This window comes from Melopsittacus undulatus, chromosome 18, assembly GCF_012275295.1.
Source record: "Melopsittacus undulatus isolate bMelUnd1 chromosome 18, bMelUnd1.mat.Z, whole genome shotgun sequence".
Classification (NCBI taxonomy): Eukaryota; Metazoa; Chordata; class Aves; order Psittaciformes; family Psittaculidae; genus Melopsittacus; species Melopsittacus undulatus.
In genome coordinates this window covers 2,031,001-2,048,281 of record NC_047544.1, presented here as the reverse complement: position 1 = coordinate 2,048,281, position 17,281 = coordinate 2,031,001, and the positions used below count along the sequence as shown (strand labels likewise).

The 17,281-nt window shown below is 46.3% G+C and overlaps 1 protein-coding gene across 1 annotated transcript in view; it reads right to left on the bottom strand.

Moving 5' to 3' along the window:
- SLC23A2 (solute carrier family 23 member 2) overlaps nt 1-9,624 on the bottom strand; it is a 49,535-nt gene extending 39,911 nt beyond the window's left edge. The window contains exon 1 of the mRNA XM_034070397.1: nt 9,569-9,624. The gene's annotated coding sequence lies outside the window, so the exon portion shown is untranslated. The remainder of the gene's footprint in view (nt 1-9,568) is intronic.
- Between the last annotated feature and the right edge of the window lie 7,657 nt (nt 9,625-17,281).

Here is a 17,281-nt window from a genome sequence, read left to right as displayed (position 1 = left end):
CTACAGGCTGTGCAAAGAACATGGAAACTTCCATCCTTTAGCTGAATTATCATTAATTCCACTTTCTAAAGGCAAAACTTGGTTATACAAAACACATTCATATTGTCTTGCATTCAATGCCATTTGCTCCGATGCCTAAAAAACCACCTGCACTCCCTCAAGTGAGCAGGTTGGAAACTTTAGCTGCACGACTAAATGCTTCTAAAAAGGGGGGGTGAAACTGCAGATAACCACCCTCCTGTGCAGTGATCCTGGTATCTTAGTCACAATTCAGGAAGCAAACAGCAAATGCAGCTCCAGAGCACTGCCCAAGTGCTACTGCAGCTGCAACTCCTCTTCCCAACCCCAACCTCCTCCAGCTGAATGGAGAAAAGCCCTTTGAATCTTCAAAGCATGGCCACGAGTCAACCTCCAACTTAGCCTACTTTTAATTTTCTCTTTAATTATCCAGTTGGGATTGTGCCCCCCCCTTGCTCTGTGACCTTTCACTCTTCCATGGTTATTTCAAGAAGTCTTTCCTGGGAATAATCAGCAAATCCTACCACTCACAGAGGAAACGTTTCAAGGCTTCCAAGTGCTGAGGGGGAGAGGCAACATGATTCTTCATGTGCTTTGGTGCAGGCAGCTCTGCTGTTGGTACCCAGTACCCTCAGTTCTGCAGGCCAAGGAGCTTCTGGCTTCAGACCACTGACTGCTTGGAGTGCAAGCCCAGCACATCTGCTCAAATAGCAAGAAGCAAGCTGGGCTTTAGAGCCCCCAGGTCCTTTATAGAGTCAGCAAGAGAACTGATTTCTGGCAAAAGGAAGGGCACAAGCAGATCATCTGTTGGTGCCACAGAGCAATAAGAAGAGCTATTATTAATTATATGAGCAATAATGGGTGTTATTATTACACTAGCAACATTACTACTATTATAACTACTGATAACTGCTGACCAACTGGTTTGTCCCATGAGTTTTGGTCACTAAGCACAGTTTGGTTTCCCATAGCCATGGGGAAAAATTAAGTCATCATTGCCATTAAAGAGTTTGAAGTTAAACCAACACTACTTACTCTACTTTTAAGTTAAACCAGCACTACTTACTCTCTGCCCACATCCTAAACGACTGTACCCAGCCCTGCATTTGATCGACACACATTAAGCCAGCCAATTACCAACTTACTCATTTCACAGCGAGCCTGGAAGTGTTTCTAGACACAGGTTTGTGCTTACCCAGACTTGCTGCTGAACTTCCTGTGCTCGCATCTCAGGCAGGCTGAGGTGAAAGTGTTCACACACACGTCTATCACCATCTGCTTCCTCATAAACATGCATTCTACATCTTACTCATAGCTTCGGGAGTTAACGTGACGCCACTGGTCCAGTCCTCTGACTCCACAGGGACAAGGAGTGAAGCCAGGAGGTGACTAGAACATGTTGAAACCCTGCTGACACCTAACCTGTACGTCACATAACACGTTACCACATGGAGTTGCAAGTTGTAATTTAGTCCAAAAGCTTTGAAGATTTCCCTTCATACATTAGTAGTTAATTAAGAATGCATTAAATTATATGTTGATGCATTAAACATCCCTGCAAGCAACAAAACTGTTCAAGGAGGCTCAGTGAATTCTTCTCCAACTGAAGTGACAGGAATGGGAACAGTCCCCTTAACACCAAACTGACTGCTCAGGAAAAGCACAAGGGATTGTGTAGTGATATGAGAAGGAGTGATGGGTTCAAACTGAAACAAGGGAAGGTCAGGTTAGATCTAAGAGAGAAGCTGTTCCCTGTGAGGGTGCTGAGGCGCTGGCACAGGGTGCCCAGAGAAGCTGTGGCTGCCCCAAGAAGCTGTGGCTGCCCCATCCCTGCAGTGTTCAAGGCCAGGTTGGACACAGGGGCTTGGAGCAGCTGCTCCAGTGGAAGGGGCCCTGCCATGGCAGGGGTTGGAGCTGGATGAGCTTTAAGATCCCTTCCAACCCAAACCATTCCAGCTTCTATGAAACTGTAATATTTTGACAGAGTTCACATTACTTTAAATAAGCAACCATAGTTTATTGAAGAAAAGCTTTATCTTTCCAACAAGACACACCTTCTACAAGAAAGTATTTTGGCAACACTTAGCTCAACACTTCTTTGTGATTTCTGCCAGCAATACAACCCTTTTTTTGCCAGTATACTCGGGTTTCAATATTGTACCTTCCTGGCTCCTTCATCTTCACGCTCTTTTGCAGATGGCTGCATGGCACTACTTTAAAAGAAAATGATCACAATTATTCTTGCCTAATTGGCATCCCTTAACATGCAGGAATTCTTTGCTGCTGCTATTTGGAATCACATCACTTAGGCACACATTTTGCCCTCAAACCAAATTACCCACTTGAATAATTAAGTGAAGGAAAGGCCAACATACATTGAGTCTCCTTTGAAGGTACCCACACGCTGTGCTGCCTCCACAATAAATCTCTTACCTGCCATTCAACAAAACATCCTCTGTCACAACAGCCCCCAGAACAACAACAGGAATTACATTCAGGTCTTAATACACTCTGTGCACTGTTCTGCATCTACGATTCAGTGGGTTCACACAGCAAGAACAGGTCTCCTAAGTGAGAGTAAATATCAGGCTAATACTGATCATGAGTCTTTAGCAAACCCAAAGAGCCAAGGAGGAGAGCTCAGATAACGCTTGGGGTTTAGACTCATTTATCCTAAGAAACTTAACAGAAGGCTCCACTGACAGCTTTGCTTCATTCAACTGTGCCTTATTAGGCATCTTCATGAAAAGCATTAAATGTGTTTGATCCCTTCCAGAGAAGAGGAAGGCTCATTAGCAATGGATGTTTACAAGTACCCAGGGCTCAAGATTACAGGAGTTCTTCCCTGTCTGCACAAGGGCCTTTTTAGAGCTCTGTTTTCACCAGAAGGATCACGTACTGTCTCGGAAGGAGCTCAGCCTTTATCCTTTGCCTATTCTGCTCTTTGCAAACAAGGCACACAGACAATGAAAACAGGCTCATCCGAAAGCCTTGTAAAAGCCACCTCAGTTTATAGACGTCAGAATGTACCCTGCAGCCCAGGAAAACTCAAGCCATAAGGGCAGTCAATACTAGAGATTATAATTTATACCAGGCCAGATTTGATGTTTTCTGTTCTGAAATGAACACAGCACAAATTGAGCTGTTCCCATTCAATTTCCAGTTTCTAACTAGAGCAAATACAAAATATGGCAGTGCTCAAGGCCAGGGGGGATGGGAGCAAGCTGCTCTAGTGGAAGGTGTCCCTACCCATAGCAGGGGGTTGGACCTGGAGGAGCTTTAAGTCCCTTACAACCATCCTATGATGAAATATATAGAGACACCATTTTACTACAACAAAATCACAACACTTGGGTATATAGCAATAAAAGTTATTACATTGATAACAACTATTATGCACAGCATAACCTCCCAAAATTCTGCACACAAAATTACATGGTACCCATGCAAAATACACAGTTCCAGTATCAGCAAAGGGCTGATAACTGTTATTGTTCCTATATACTAAAGGGCACCGAACAGCATGAGAATACTGCAGTAATATCTTGGGGTCTGATCCTACAGAATAGGGTCCTGCATCTCCCATTTCCTTCTCATCAGTCTGAATCCCAGTTATGCCTTAGGTTTGGCCTTTATACAATGCAGTGCTCCTCAGGAAATCATACTCCTTAGGCTTTTAGCACAAACTCTAGTCTGTTCAAATATGACCAAGCAAATGCTTCCTATATCAGGAACATCTCCTCAGCTTTCAGATACAACTCATTTTATATCAAATATGAAGAAGAAAAGCTGCTGTAACTTGTGAAGCTAATGGTGCTTCATCACCTGAAGGCTCAAGGATGGGTTTTCTTTGGTAAGGGTCTGAATAGGGGATTCTCCACACAAAGAGCAAGTAAAACAGAGGGCAAAATTGATGAATTTATGACTTTTATCTCCTGCCACAAGGATTCATCCAAGCTGGTCACAGCACAGTCCATTAAGCGCTTAGCTCTGGGTCACTTTCATCTTATTCAGCCCACAAAATAACTTTGCAGCCCAGCATTTTATTTCCATTCCAAGCTTCTCGACTAGAAGTGAAATTCTTGATGTGGAGCCACATGCCCATTTCTAGGAGATGCTCTTCATGACCTTGAATACTCATAAGAATACATACACACGGTTTTCTTGAACAGCACAACAAAAGAGCACACTGAGCTTCAATACAAGATGATACAGGTAAGTGATAAAAGGAACAAGGGCAGGATAAAAGAAACTCTTTAGGTAGCTACTTCTGTGCTAGAAAAGAAAGATTGCTCAGTAAAGATATGCTTAATGCTCCAGCATTGCTTTCCAATTGCTACCACCAGGTCAACAATAGCATCCAGAGCACTGGAAGAGCAGGATAAACTCACTAACAGCACATTAACTGCCTCATCATATAAACACAGCTAACAGCACACTTAGGAAAGGAGTGTTTAAGGCACCTTCCTATTAAAGCTTCCAAACTGTGCTTTATTCTCTTAACTTTAACAATCTTACAAGCTACTAATAGCCAGCACACCACTAAAATGGCCTTATTGCCTGAGGCTGCCATTTCATGGCCATGCAACATCAAGAGGAAATCCCCATGCCCCACATTTAGAGCTCAAACTCCTCAAAGCATCTCCAGGTGATGTTAATGCCCAGGAATGCGAGTGCAGACCCCCCCCTCCCAATGGCTTTTTACTGCCTTTCCTGCACTGCTGTCCACCAGCAGTCTCAGAATGCTTCAGCTGAACGACACAAGCACTGCAATATTATTAAATATAAATTCAGACAACAAATTTGGGGGACATGGAGCCATTTGAGAGCCATTCGGTGACTCACAGCATTGCAAAACAGCCAAACCAAAATATAACGGTGACTCAATCTCTCCCTCATCATTTCTACTAATTTGAGCCCATACTTGAAGCAGTTTTCATCTGAAGCATGAAGGAAGGCTGAATTAAACCAGGCCCTTTTATCACAAAGGAGGTGACAAAGGAATGCTGGTTCAATCTAAATGCACATAAACTTCAGTTATTGCTTTCATGCCACGCAAGAGCCTACGAGTTCAGGAATACTCACAGGTACTGCACTGCTACTAAGAGCTCCTCCAGCTCTTACAACCGGACTAATCTGCTCCTAAAAACACAACTATCAGAGCTTGTTTTCTCAGGCATTTTGCTGACACAAATAAAAGCAAAACATCATTCAAAGGTGAAAGATCCATCAGGCTCCACAATACACAAGCTAAACTCCAGCTATACCATCATCACCTATAGAATCAGAGAATGGTTTGGGTTGGAAAGGACCTTAAGATCACCCAGTTCCAACCCCCTGCCATGGGCAGGGACACCTCACACTAAACCATGGCACCCAAGGCTCTGTCTGACCTGGCCTTGGACACACTCTTAGCAATACACATCAATTTTATTACATGCTTATCAACACAGGTTTGGGGGAAATAAAGCATTCTGGCTGCATGAACGTGGCGAGAAGAAACTCTGGAAATCCCCCTTCACCAGAATAGAGCAAAGTTTATTCTCTCCTGAAGCAGTTTGCTTTTTAATATAAAAGCAAATCAAACTGAAGACCAGCCACTTGGCTGGTGCATTTCCAGCCCACCACAACTACCACTTTCATCTTCTGGCCTGAGAACTGAGACACACAGAGATTTAGATCATAGAATGTCTAATTATAAACCCATTAAAAGACTAGATTTACAATTACCTCGAGCCTCCTCTGCAGATCAAACAGAGTTGTCAGATAGGAACAAAGAGTATTTCAGTCTCTTCCCACCACACAGGATGGAGACCCTCCCCAAACATGTGGCTTGGGATTCCCTTGCAACAGCCTCGATGGCCAATTGGTCCTTCCCAAACCAAAAGGCCCAACTCTATTCTGGGGCCGTGGCACAGCCAAGACAATCAGAGCTCTCTGCAGACCCAAGGTGAAGGATGATTCACTGCTACACTGGTGACAACACTGAGTACCAAAAACCAAGTTAATCCAACCTTTGAGCATGCAGTGTACGAGAACACGGTGGATTCTGATGCCATACACATTCTTATTGCTATGTTTGGCCAAAAAAGAGGCCAAGATTAAGGTTGAGAGCAAGGAATAAAACCAGAGCAAGAGATCTCTTTAACTACAAGGTTAGTTCTCCCTCCTACTTCATTCCTCCACCGAGTGCCAGCAATGTTTCAACAGCCCAATTCCCTTTCCCAAGGGAGTGTTCTGAGTTCTACCTATTTCATGGCCAAATTACCATGGCAAGAAATCCACATTTAGATCCATCTCTAAGAGAAGAACACCCAAATAGCAGACCTTTCCTTCCCGTAACCTGGAAATGGCCAAACATCAGCAAATTGCCTTCAAATAAACATTGTCAGAAGACAGCTCATAACAACTAAAAATATTTAGCAATAAAGAAAACATGCTCCCCCAGTTCTGATGGGAGCATTATGTGTTAGCACGATGACTTAGTGCATGTCACCCCTGGGAACGGCTGGAGAACATGGCAAACGGCCTTCATTTGCAATGATTTACTTCATTCCTTTACTCATCCTAACTGTCAATATTTGCTTCCTGCAGCTTTTTAGTAAAATAAAGCCCACTGTAACTGCTGTCAGACCATTCCATGACCACTATGACTCATAAATAAGAACACTTGATACAAATAGATTTTTCCAGCAATGCGAGAACCATCATCTTCAATGGAAGAAAAACCATTCTCGGCATTTTCTCTCATACGGATGAATGCATAAAGGTGCTGGAAAGTCAAATAAATCTCTTGAAGTGGCCCACAGAGTCTTTTTGGGCTTGAGTTCTCTTTCCATTTTTCTTATGTGGTTCACATACATTGACAGGAAGAGCTGCAGAAGAGTAAGACCTTCCAAAAACCATCTGATGCAAGACACCAATTTGTAAGCTGCTCTCAGCTGGAACAGCTCAGAGTGCATCAGTTGTCTTAACCCTGTACACACAAGGATCAGAAGAGGTTAACTGCTGACATTCAGGTTAGGTCTTCAGAGCAGCTTAACAGCCACTTCTGGATGAGTTCACACTGAAGATAGGTAAAGGTTCACCCATTTAGTTTTTCAAGTCTCCAATCAACCTTAACAGCACAACAAAACCACTTCACAGCACAATAAGAAAGTTCATTACATTGAGGAAGTTGACAGCTTTGGCTACATCAGGAAATAAAAACCAAACAAAACCCAAGATACAAACTGACAGCATCAAAGAAAGAAAACTCGACTTGGTTTAGTTTAAAAACCTTTGAACTGCAGACAAATGCTGCATCCCTGACCCCACTGAGTGGGTACCAGCACCACTGAGGGGTCACTGCAGGGCTGGGAATGCACAACCAGTGATGGATGGGGGCTACTTAAATTGGTGCTGCTACCAAAGGAAACAGTCACCAACCTGCAGCCCAAATTACTATTTGAAAAGCTGGTTTGCCTTCAGATTTGTTGCTGTGCTACGGATGCAGAAGGAGCAAGAGACCCATATTCAGAGAATCCCATTTCCATCCAGCTCCTTATATCTGGTTGAACCAAGAGCCAGGTGCCTTGAGAAAGTTCACCACATCTAAGCCTAGCTAAGAGCAGGGCTTACAGACAAGAGACAGATTGGGATGGATTTTAAACCATATGAGCTCAGTCTGTTAAGGAACAGCAGGAGCACAGCCCACCCTTGACAATAACTCCTTCCCTTATCTGCAGGGGTCTGACAAGACATTTTCAGCTCCTATTTGCATCTTTACTAAAGCCAAAGGCTTGTTTAAATCCATGATAAAAATCTCAGTTTAACCTCAGCAAGGTTGGATTTGTTTCAATGCATCTCCATGTTAACACTGCTCTACTTCCAACCCATCTGGATGATGACTCGAAGCTAGGAGTAGGGTTGTAAGAAGCAAATCAACTCCTAATCCAAGTGTTCTACATATCTCAAGGATTATTTTCCAGTTTACTAACCTGAGCTCCTTGTTGCAGTAATCCTTTATCTGTAGTGAAATCACCAGGCAGATCAAGGTGTGCAGCTCTGGCACTGCGCAACACATCAGCAGCTCATCCCTCCAGCATTTGTCCAGCTTCTCCACTAGGTTTTATAGCCTGCACCAAACTCCAGCTGCCAGCAAAACCACTACCCAAACCAGCTATTCCTTTAAGCTTAAACTGGGTAATCTGAAGCTTGTTGAAGGCTGGCAATATGAGCATAGAGGTATCAAGCTCCCTGTCAAAACGGAGCATTTTGGTGGTGTTGTTTCAGCTGGTCAAGTTCAACAGCAACAGGGAGCATTTACCTGGCATTGAACTCGATGGGGCAAGCGATAAGATGGGAAAAAATTAAAATGCAAGGTCTTTACCTTGTGTTAAATACATCTGGGGAGTTCTCTTTCCTGCCGGCCCCTCTGCCTCTGCCTGCAGCTGCCTTTGGGGGCCAGCCCCTACCTGCACTTACCCGGTGAAGGTAAAGGATGGGGTGTGTGGGATCCCCTTGAACTGCATTGAGTCTGCCCAGTCTATGACATGACAACGACGGCTCCAAAAGGAAAGGAGAGGAATGGAGCTGTGCAAACCTCTGCCTGCATCCTCATCCTTCAAGAGGAAAGGCAAAAGCCCCCTACCAACAGCAATGCATGCTCTAGGTAGGTAGATGTTATCCATTAAGCAAGGGGAACCTCCTTGAAGGCTTTCACCAAGCTTTGTTCAGACATTTTTCTGCGCTACCTCCATCACTTATTGCTACCCAAAGTGTGCCTTAAAACAAAAGAAAATCACACACGATATGGGGCTTGAAAACCAAACCAAATAAAAGGCAGAAAATAGAAATATTTATGGCTGCGATTTGCCCTGGGAAAAAAATAAATGAAAAGCCACAAAAAGCAATTAAAAAGGCCCGAAATACCCCCCTCAAAAAAATATCCCAAATAAATAAATAAAAAGGGGGTTAAAAAACCACCACCCCAAAGCCTATCACGAGAACGGGCTCAGAGAAGAAAGCGTGGCCACCCCTTCAGGACCAGGGAAGAATTAACCTGCATTTCTCCATCCCAATTGCGAGCCTGCGGCTCTGCCACCCATTTTGTGTCGGATTAAGCACATAAAATAACAATAATGAGAGAAAAACACCCAAAACCCGCAGCCGATAACAGCACGGAGCAAAGCAGGCCCCGCACGCAGGTTCCCCTCAGGCATCCCCGTGCTCAGGTAGGAGCCCCTTCCCCTCCGCCCAACGCCGGCTGCGGGGAACGCCGGCCCGGAGCCCACGGGGAGGGTTTAAAATAGCCCTAGAGAAGCGGAAAGGCCTCAGGAGGAGCGGCACGGCCGGCGCCGAGCCCCGCGGCCAAGGTGAAGGGCGGCCGGGCAACATGGTGGAGGCTGCCGGGGAGCCCCGAGCCACCTTCAGGGGCGAGCCGCGGGTGTGTGGGGATGGAGCGCGGCTCTCGGGGTGGGGAGGGATGGAGGTGACAGTGAACGGGCTGAGGGGAGAACGGCACCGTCCATGCGGAGAGGAGGAGGAAGGGGACGAGGACGGGGCTCACCTGCCATAGCGGGCGGAGGGCGGCAATGGCGCTCGGGGCTGCGGCTCCGCTCGGGCGGCAGCGGCGAGTGCGGCGAGGCCGGGGCGGCCCCGGCAGGCAGAGCACGGGGCGGGGCGGGCCGGGCCATGCTCCGCCCCCGACAAGATGGCGGCCGCCGGGCTCCGTTCTCCCCTCAGGGCCCTGCTGGCATGGCGGCATGGGCTGGGGGATAAGGCTGTGGTAAAGGGGGTTTGTCAAGGAGGGTCCATCCTCAGCCCCTAGGAAGATGGTGTTTGGCCGGTGTCACCTCGGCCATGGCCCTTCCTGGGGTTTGGTGTGTTCCGGTTGGGTTTTGGTGTGTACAGGTTGGGTTTGGTGTGTTCTGGTTGGGTTTGGTGTGTTCTGGTTGGGGTTTGGTGTGTACAGGTTGGGTTTGGTGTGTACAGGTTGGGTTTTGGCGTGTTCCGTTGGGTTTGGTGTGTTCTGGTTGGGATTTGGTGTGTTCCGGTTGGGTTTTGGTGTGTTCCGGTTGGGTTTTCTTTTCCCCTCTGGAAAAATCCATCATTTCTAACCGGAGAGAGAACTTAGGGGGCAAAAAACCCGTTGGTTGTCCTGCAAAGATGTCACCTCCACCACACACATCCCTCCAGCCCAGCATCTCATGTTAACAGGGATGAACCCACTGTGATCCCTCACCAGCACATGGGGCTGGCTGTTCTCACACCCCATACCCCATAGATGATGGACACTGCCTCCCACATCCCAAAATCCCTAATGGGGTCTGATAACATCAACTCGCTCTCACTTGGCTTCTGCCCCTTCCAGTAGGTAGTTCTCGGCTGTGCCAAGAGCTGAACCTTGGGCACTTGGTGCTCTTCTGGGAAGCCAGAGCTGAGCCTCCGTTTTGCTCCCTTTTTACCCCCTTTCTGCCCCCTTTTTACCCCCTTTTTACCCCCTTTTTACCTCCTTTTTACCTCCTTTCTGTCCCCTTTCCACCTCCTTTGTACCCCCCTAATATCTACCTTTGTTTACTCAATGCAGGTGCCTGGTAGCCGGCAGTCAACAGCAGAGCCCAGTGACACGCAGTGGAACCATTGCATCAGTTGTACCCAGACCTCCAGTTCTTTGTTGATCTTTCAGGTCTTTGCCTTTCCAGTTGCTGTTTGCACAGTTCAGTACCAGGATGTTTACCCATTGGCTGACCCCTTCCATCCCCTTGGCCCTCTAAAGAGGGTTTCATCCAATCCCATTAGAACCCAGGAGCTTAAGAGCAGAGACCCTACAAGGCCTCTGGAGCATTTGTGCCTCTCATCCTCCTTGTGCATGTCTTTTTAACATGGTCACTACAATACATTCCTTACACTTCTAAAAGGTCTTCAAGTGAACCATATGGAGAAGTGGATAAGACCCAGATAAATCACAACACATCTCTAGTGCTGCTCTAGATTAGGAACCATAGAATAGTTTGGGTTGGAAAGGACCTTAATATCACCCAGTTCCAACCCCTACCATGGGCAGAGACACCTCACACAAACCAGGGCACCCAAGGCTCTGTCCAACATGGCCTTGAACACTGCCAGGGATGGAGCATTCACAGCCTCCCTGGGCAACCCATTCCAGTGCCTCAACACCCTCACAGTAAAGAATTTCTTCCTTATATCCAATCTAAACTTCCCCTGTTTCAGTTTGAACCCATCACTCCTTGTCCTATCACTACAGTCCCTAATGAAGAGTCCCTCCCCAGCATCCTTATAGGCCCCCTTCAGATACTGGAAGGCTGCTATGAGGTCTCCATGCAGCCTTCTCTTCTCCAGGTTGAACAGCCTGAATATTGATCCCTTAGTCATTATTCAGTGCCTGGCCTTATCCCAAACCTACCCATGGAATTAGTGCAGCTTTTAAATGGTAATAGCCTTTGTTTGTTAGGTTATAGGAGCATAGTACTGTGATGGAAGAGCCATTTTAGTAATGCAAGATTGATTGAGACTGCAGCAGTTTCGCTGTTGACAGGAGTTTGTGCAGGAAGATGGATCAGATGCATGCAGTGATGCAGCCTTTCTGTGTTCAGAAATTACTGGCAGAGACACAGCTTTTCTTTATGAGTGTTATAATTCCCTAACCCTCTGCTGGCAGAGTGAAATACAGGTAACACAAGAGAGCTGCAAGGGACAACACAAGAGATACAAGAGAAGTGCAGACCTGGGCATCAGTCAGATTGAAATGGAACAGCGAAAGAGACCTTGGGGTCACAATAATCCCAAGGACAAGCAGGGCAAAGATGATAAAAGTGGATTTACTGCTCCAAGAATTGAATTTGACGCAGCTTAACCCCTTGGAACCATGGGCTCAAACCCAGCAGATGTGTTTTCCAGCCTTTTGTTCCTCTTACATAGGTAAATTACCCTCCAGGTGGCCTTGTGTGCTGTGGAGGTCCAGCAAATGCCCTGGCATTTCACTCCTTCAGGGAGCCAGAGCCCATTTTATGCTGTAGAAGAAGTAATAACTGTTTTACTGGAATACTTGGCATATATAATTTCTGTTATTAAGATGGAGTGACGAACCATGAGGTGTTTATAAAGACATTCGGTCACTTTCTGCCTGAATGATTCACAGGACCATAAAACAGTCGGAAGAATTGGAGACGCAGGATGTGCATGTGCACGTCCTTCATAAGAATAATGCTGTCAAGAGAAATCAGCAATCATTAAATCGTTTCTTGTGCAGAGCTAAAGTCTCTGTTATTTTCTTTGCTATGGTTCCTCTAATCTAGGAGCTTATTTGAGCTCCTGAAAGCTCACTTGAGGATTTACTTGATCAGGTGAGGTTAGGTGACAGTTAGGCACAATAGAAGGCTTACACCAGTCTTCCCACTTCAACCAGTATAGGATACCTGTCCATCAAAATGAGATAGCCTCAATTCCTGCTGCCATTGCCTTAACTGGCCCAAGTTCCTGTAACACTGACATTCTGCAGCTCACACTGCACTCCTGGAGTCCAAATTCCTCCCTTTCTTCTTTGTACTAATCACTCATTACGTTTGCTTTCATAACTCAGGATAAACATTATAGTGTTAATGTAATCACAGTAGTAACGATAGAGAGCACATGAGCAAACTGTGCTCTGTGATACCTGCCAGCCTGAATCACCACAGCATCTCTACCACAGATGCAAGCAGGGACTTGATTTTGTGGTGAGGTTGTGCCCATGTGGAGCTGCAAGTCATTGTAAGGAGATATTGTTGTAGTGGAGCCTTTAGGCTGGGCTCTGTGTCCTTCTCTGCAGCCAAAGAACACAAGACTATTGCGATAGTCGGAGGTAACCTTTACTGAGTGTGTTCCCCAAGCTTGCCAGCTTGGTGTTGTTTGTTTCTTCATGGCTCTGTGCAAACAGAAGGGTAAGGACAGGGCTACAGAAGGTCAGGGTTTTCTTGAGATGCAGCCTAGACGTTAGCGGCATAAATTTAACCGAAACTGAAACGTTTTTGGCTGGAATCCCTTCTGTTTACTCAATATTTCCATTTTAAACCAAAGTGCTGCCTCAAACAGGGATGTGAATCATTGATCTGAGGCTGGGAGCTCCAAAAGACCAAATCCAAACTTCACATCCAGTTCGATCCAAGGATGCTTGGTTTGGGTCTGGGATCCATGGCTCATTTCCAGTTCCCTGGCTGGTTTTCGTGGTGTGTTTTGGGTTGGAGGGTTGTTTTATACAAGGAAATAGTCTACCCCCCAGCAGATCAACACTATTTTATGTGATTCCTATGGAGGGATCCAGGAGTTAAGACCAACCCAGCACACATGTATATGGATAATGGGAATAGCTTTTACTGTGTTGCACAAATAGAAACGAGAACTCTGGTGTTTCAACAGCTTCTTGGGAGGTGGAAAGAAACCTCCCCAAGAAAAGAGTTAGAAGCTCGCCAGCAGTGATGTTCTGGCTTCTTTCCCTGGAATATGGAGTAGTAACTGCAATGGAAAGAGAACATGGAACAGGACCGACCCTTCTGTTGTACCAGGTAAAGAGGGGAAGAGTGAATAACCCTCCTTAAACAATGCTGTCTACCACCACCTAGTGGAAAACACCACCTCGGGTTCCTCCACCTCCCTAAATGCGTAGTTTCTCTTGGGGAAAGCCATGACCCGATTGCTGTTTCCCCTCTTATCTTATATGGAAATAGAGACAGTGAAAAAACCGATCTCTAAGAACTGTTTCTAAACCTGAACAACCTCATCTGAGCTAAACCCTCACTTGTGTCAGCTGCAAAAAGGAGGCAGGAAAACCCAAAGAGAATTCTATGAAGTTTAATTAGTGCAAAGTGCTCTTAATAGCAAAGAGGGCTTTTGGTCCAAGGATCTCAGCCGACTTTGATCCAAGTACTCAAATTACTGAGGCTTCAGCCAGCGATCCAAGAGGCAGATGTACTGCTGTGCTTGCTATATAGGGAGATAAATGGCAGGGGCTGCAAAGTTAGAGTTGCCTCAATTCACATCATAAATCAATAGGGGAGGAGGAGAAAACAATCTGTATGGTTGCAGGATTATTGGATCCCTGCTGCTTTTATCAAGATGGTTTTACCTCTGGTAGCTTTTGCAGAGACGAGACCTTTCCTTCACCTTTGTCTGTAAATGGAGAGCAGATTGTGGCAGCCAGCACAGTACAAACAACCCAGAGCAGGTTCCTGTGCTTCTTGCTCTAGGGCTGTTCAAACCACATTGACCACGTGTTTTCAGTGAATATAGGGAAGGAAGAGTAAGCAAGAACACTTACAGTAACACTAACTCATCTGCACAGCTCATGCTTTGGATGGGAAGCTAATTTTCTTGATGCTGTTATGTCTGGTACCTGAGGGGCTGTAGCAAATAAATGAGATTTAACTTGCTGAGTCAGGAGGAAGGCTTGAGGAAGGAGGAGATGGGCTTAGTCACCTCTCAGAGTTCATTCCCAGCCTTCTTTTCAAAGGCACAGCCCTTGAAATTAGCTCTTACACCTTGGGAAGAGTGGGAGCAGGAGGGGGGCAGGAAAGCAGAACCCATTTATCCTCCCTGTTCTCTTTTCCTACCAGGTTCTAGTTGCCAATAGTGCTGAATTGCTGGGGCCACATCTGACTGAGACGTTGTGGCAGCATAAGAGGCACTGCAGAGCCCATGGTGACAGCTCCTGACGTTTTTGCTGTGCTGGTGCACATTCACACTGGTGCTTTGCTTGTAGCTACCCATCAGCTGAAGCCCACATCACTTGGAGAGACAGTCTCCAAGCAGGGGACAAGCTGGTTTTGCCACCTCCTGTCAAGCTCATGCATGGCTCTTGTTGAAAGCTGTGGCAGTAAATGGCAGCTTCTGTTGACAGATGTGCATAGGCAGGACCAGCACAACTTCCTTCCACTGAAACTGCTTCCAAAAGGATGTGGACTTGGCACACTGCATCAGTAAGTCCATTAGAGGAACTTTATAGCATAGAATAAACCCCATGTTTTCTTAAGCCATCTCCACTGGGAGTTCAAATGAAGGCCCTTTATGGTACAAGGAATAGGCAGCAGCACTCTCGTGGTTGCTTACTCAGACCTTCCTAGTGGTAGCAGAGGGAGAATTGCTGGTTTAACCTTTCATCACTTAAACCCACTTGCAAGCCATCCTGACAGCCCAGCCACAGAAGGGTGGGCTTGGACTTTGTCACTGCTTTTATCCACTATTGCCCCATGACTCATTTAATTCCTCATGAGAGCATGTAGTAACAAAACACAGTGATGTCAGGAGCAACAGGAAAACCACTGCTGCAGAATCAACCTCCTCCAGCAAGTGGAAAAGGACAGAATAAATGTGTGGTGCTGAGGCACGAGATGGAAACAGGCAGCACCACGACAAGCCCTTTGCAGCTCTGGAAGTGCCCAAATCCCACTGAGCATCATTTACACATAGGAAAAGAAGAACTCGGAGGCAGGAGGGAGAACTGAGCCCAGAAGCTCAATGGGCAACCCGAGAGCTGGAAGTTGTCCCTGGTAATGCTTTTTAGTTCCTCCTTTCCCTGACAGCTGAACTAACACTTGTCACAGGAGCACAAACCAGGCAATTATAGCAAGCATGGATGCCACAGGGCTGCCCAGGCTCACTATTTATAGCTCCCTGCCGATGAAGCTTTCCCACTGCACTGCTGCACACAGGTTAAGGTACAGTCCTTGCCTCGCAGGGCTCACAGTCTAAATAAAAACAGGCAGAGGAAGGACTAGCAATGCCTTTTATGATGAGAGCCAAGATTCGGGGAGGATAAAAGGGAAATCCACAGCAGAGCCTTGAACAATGAACTCCAACTTCTCCCCAGCAAATTGCCCTTTATTGCGTTAACTCCTTCCCTGCCTCAAGTGCCACCTCTCCACAACTCATGATTAGTGTCAGTCAGTCTGAGTTGCAAGGGGCTACAAGGATGCTGGAGAGGGGCTCTTCATCAGGGACTGTAGTGACAGGATAAGGGGTGATGGGTTCAGACTGAAACAGGGGAAGATCAGGTTGGCTATAGCCTGGCACAGGCACTGGCAGTGTTCAAGGCCAGGTTGGACACAGGGGCTTGGAGCAGCTGCTCCAGTGGAAGGGGTCCCTGCCTGTGGCAGGGGCTGGAGCTGGATGAGCTTTCAGATCCCTTCCAACATTCCCTCCATCCCTTCTGTGATAAACTCCAGGGAGTGGATCAGGCTCCAGCTTCAAGCCTTCAGCGTCTCAGTGGCTGTGGGCACAAGTCAAAGAGCCTCCCTTGTTCCATGGGGAGGATTAGAACACAAGCTGTTTGTGAGCTGAACTTTGAAGTGATTTGAAACGCAGCCACCCAACAAAGAGAAACTTTGACAAATAGAGTTTTCTGCATTAGAAGCTGGAGACCATGCCCTGGCCCATGTTACAATCCCACCTCTGTTCTCAGGCAATCAATGGCAGCAAGGATTCACTTGACCTGCAGGATCAAACGCAAAGAAAAGGGGATATTTGTCTGGGAAAGCAGCACCCGAAATAGCAGTGGAGAAGTCATGCTGCAACATGAACTGGTGTGTGGAGAGACAAGGAAAATCACTATGACTTTTCCTAATGACATACCAATGGTAACAACTGCTAGAAAATTAGAGGGTGATGCTAATCAGTATTTGTAGGCTTAAGGACATGAGATCTTTCCCTTTACACTGAAGATACTATGTGTGTAAGAGGAAGAAATAACCCTTGTGAGGTGAATTCCCAGCTTTCTTCAAGGATTCTTGCTGGAATGAAAGTCTCCTTTGCTCAGCATGGCTTTTAGCTCAGAAACTGATGCTCTTGCATGAGCAAACCCTCCCCTGGCAGCTGCTTTTTGACCAGTTGCTTTGACCTCTTGTGCTGAACATGATGCAACACAGGACGACAAATGCAAGCCTGAGGATGGAGCAGGATGGCAATGCTGCGTGCTGACAGGTCAGCAGGAGGGAGAGGAATTATCTGCCCTGGTAACAGCCCATGGAAGAGATGGAAGCAGGGGGCAGGATGCATTTGCAAACATCTCATGTTCCCTAAACTCATTTGGTTTTGCAATATCCTCAAGTAACCAATTATCAATATGTTCATTCTCTGTCTTTTCCCTCCTTTAAGAAGCTGGGGAAAGAACCCAGACATTCTGACTGTGGATGTAGTCATTTCCCACTATCCCATCAGCAATCCCACATGTACCACGCATTTCCCACCCACAAGGAAACAAAGGTTCAAGCCTTGCCTGACAGGTTAACAG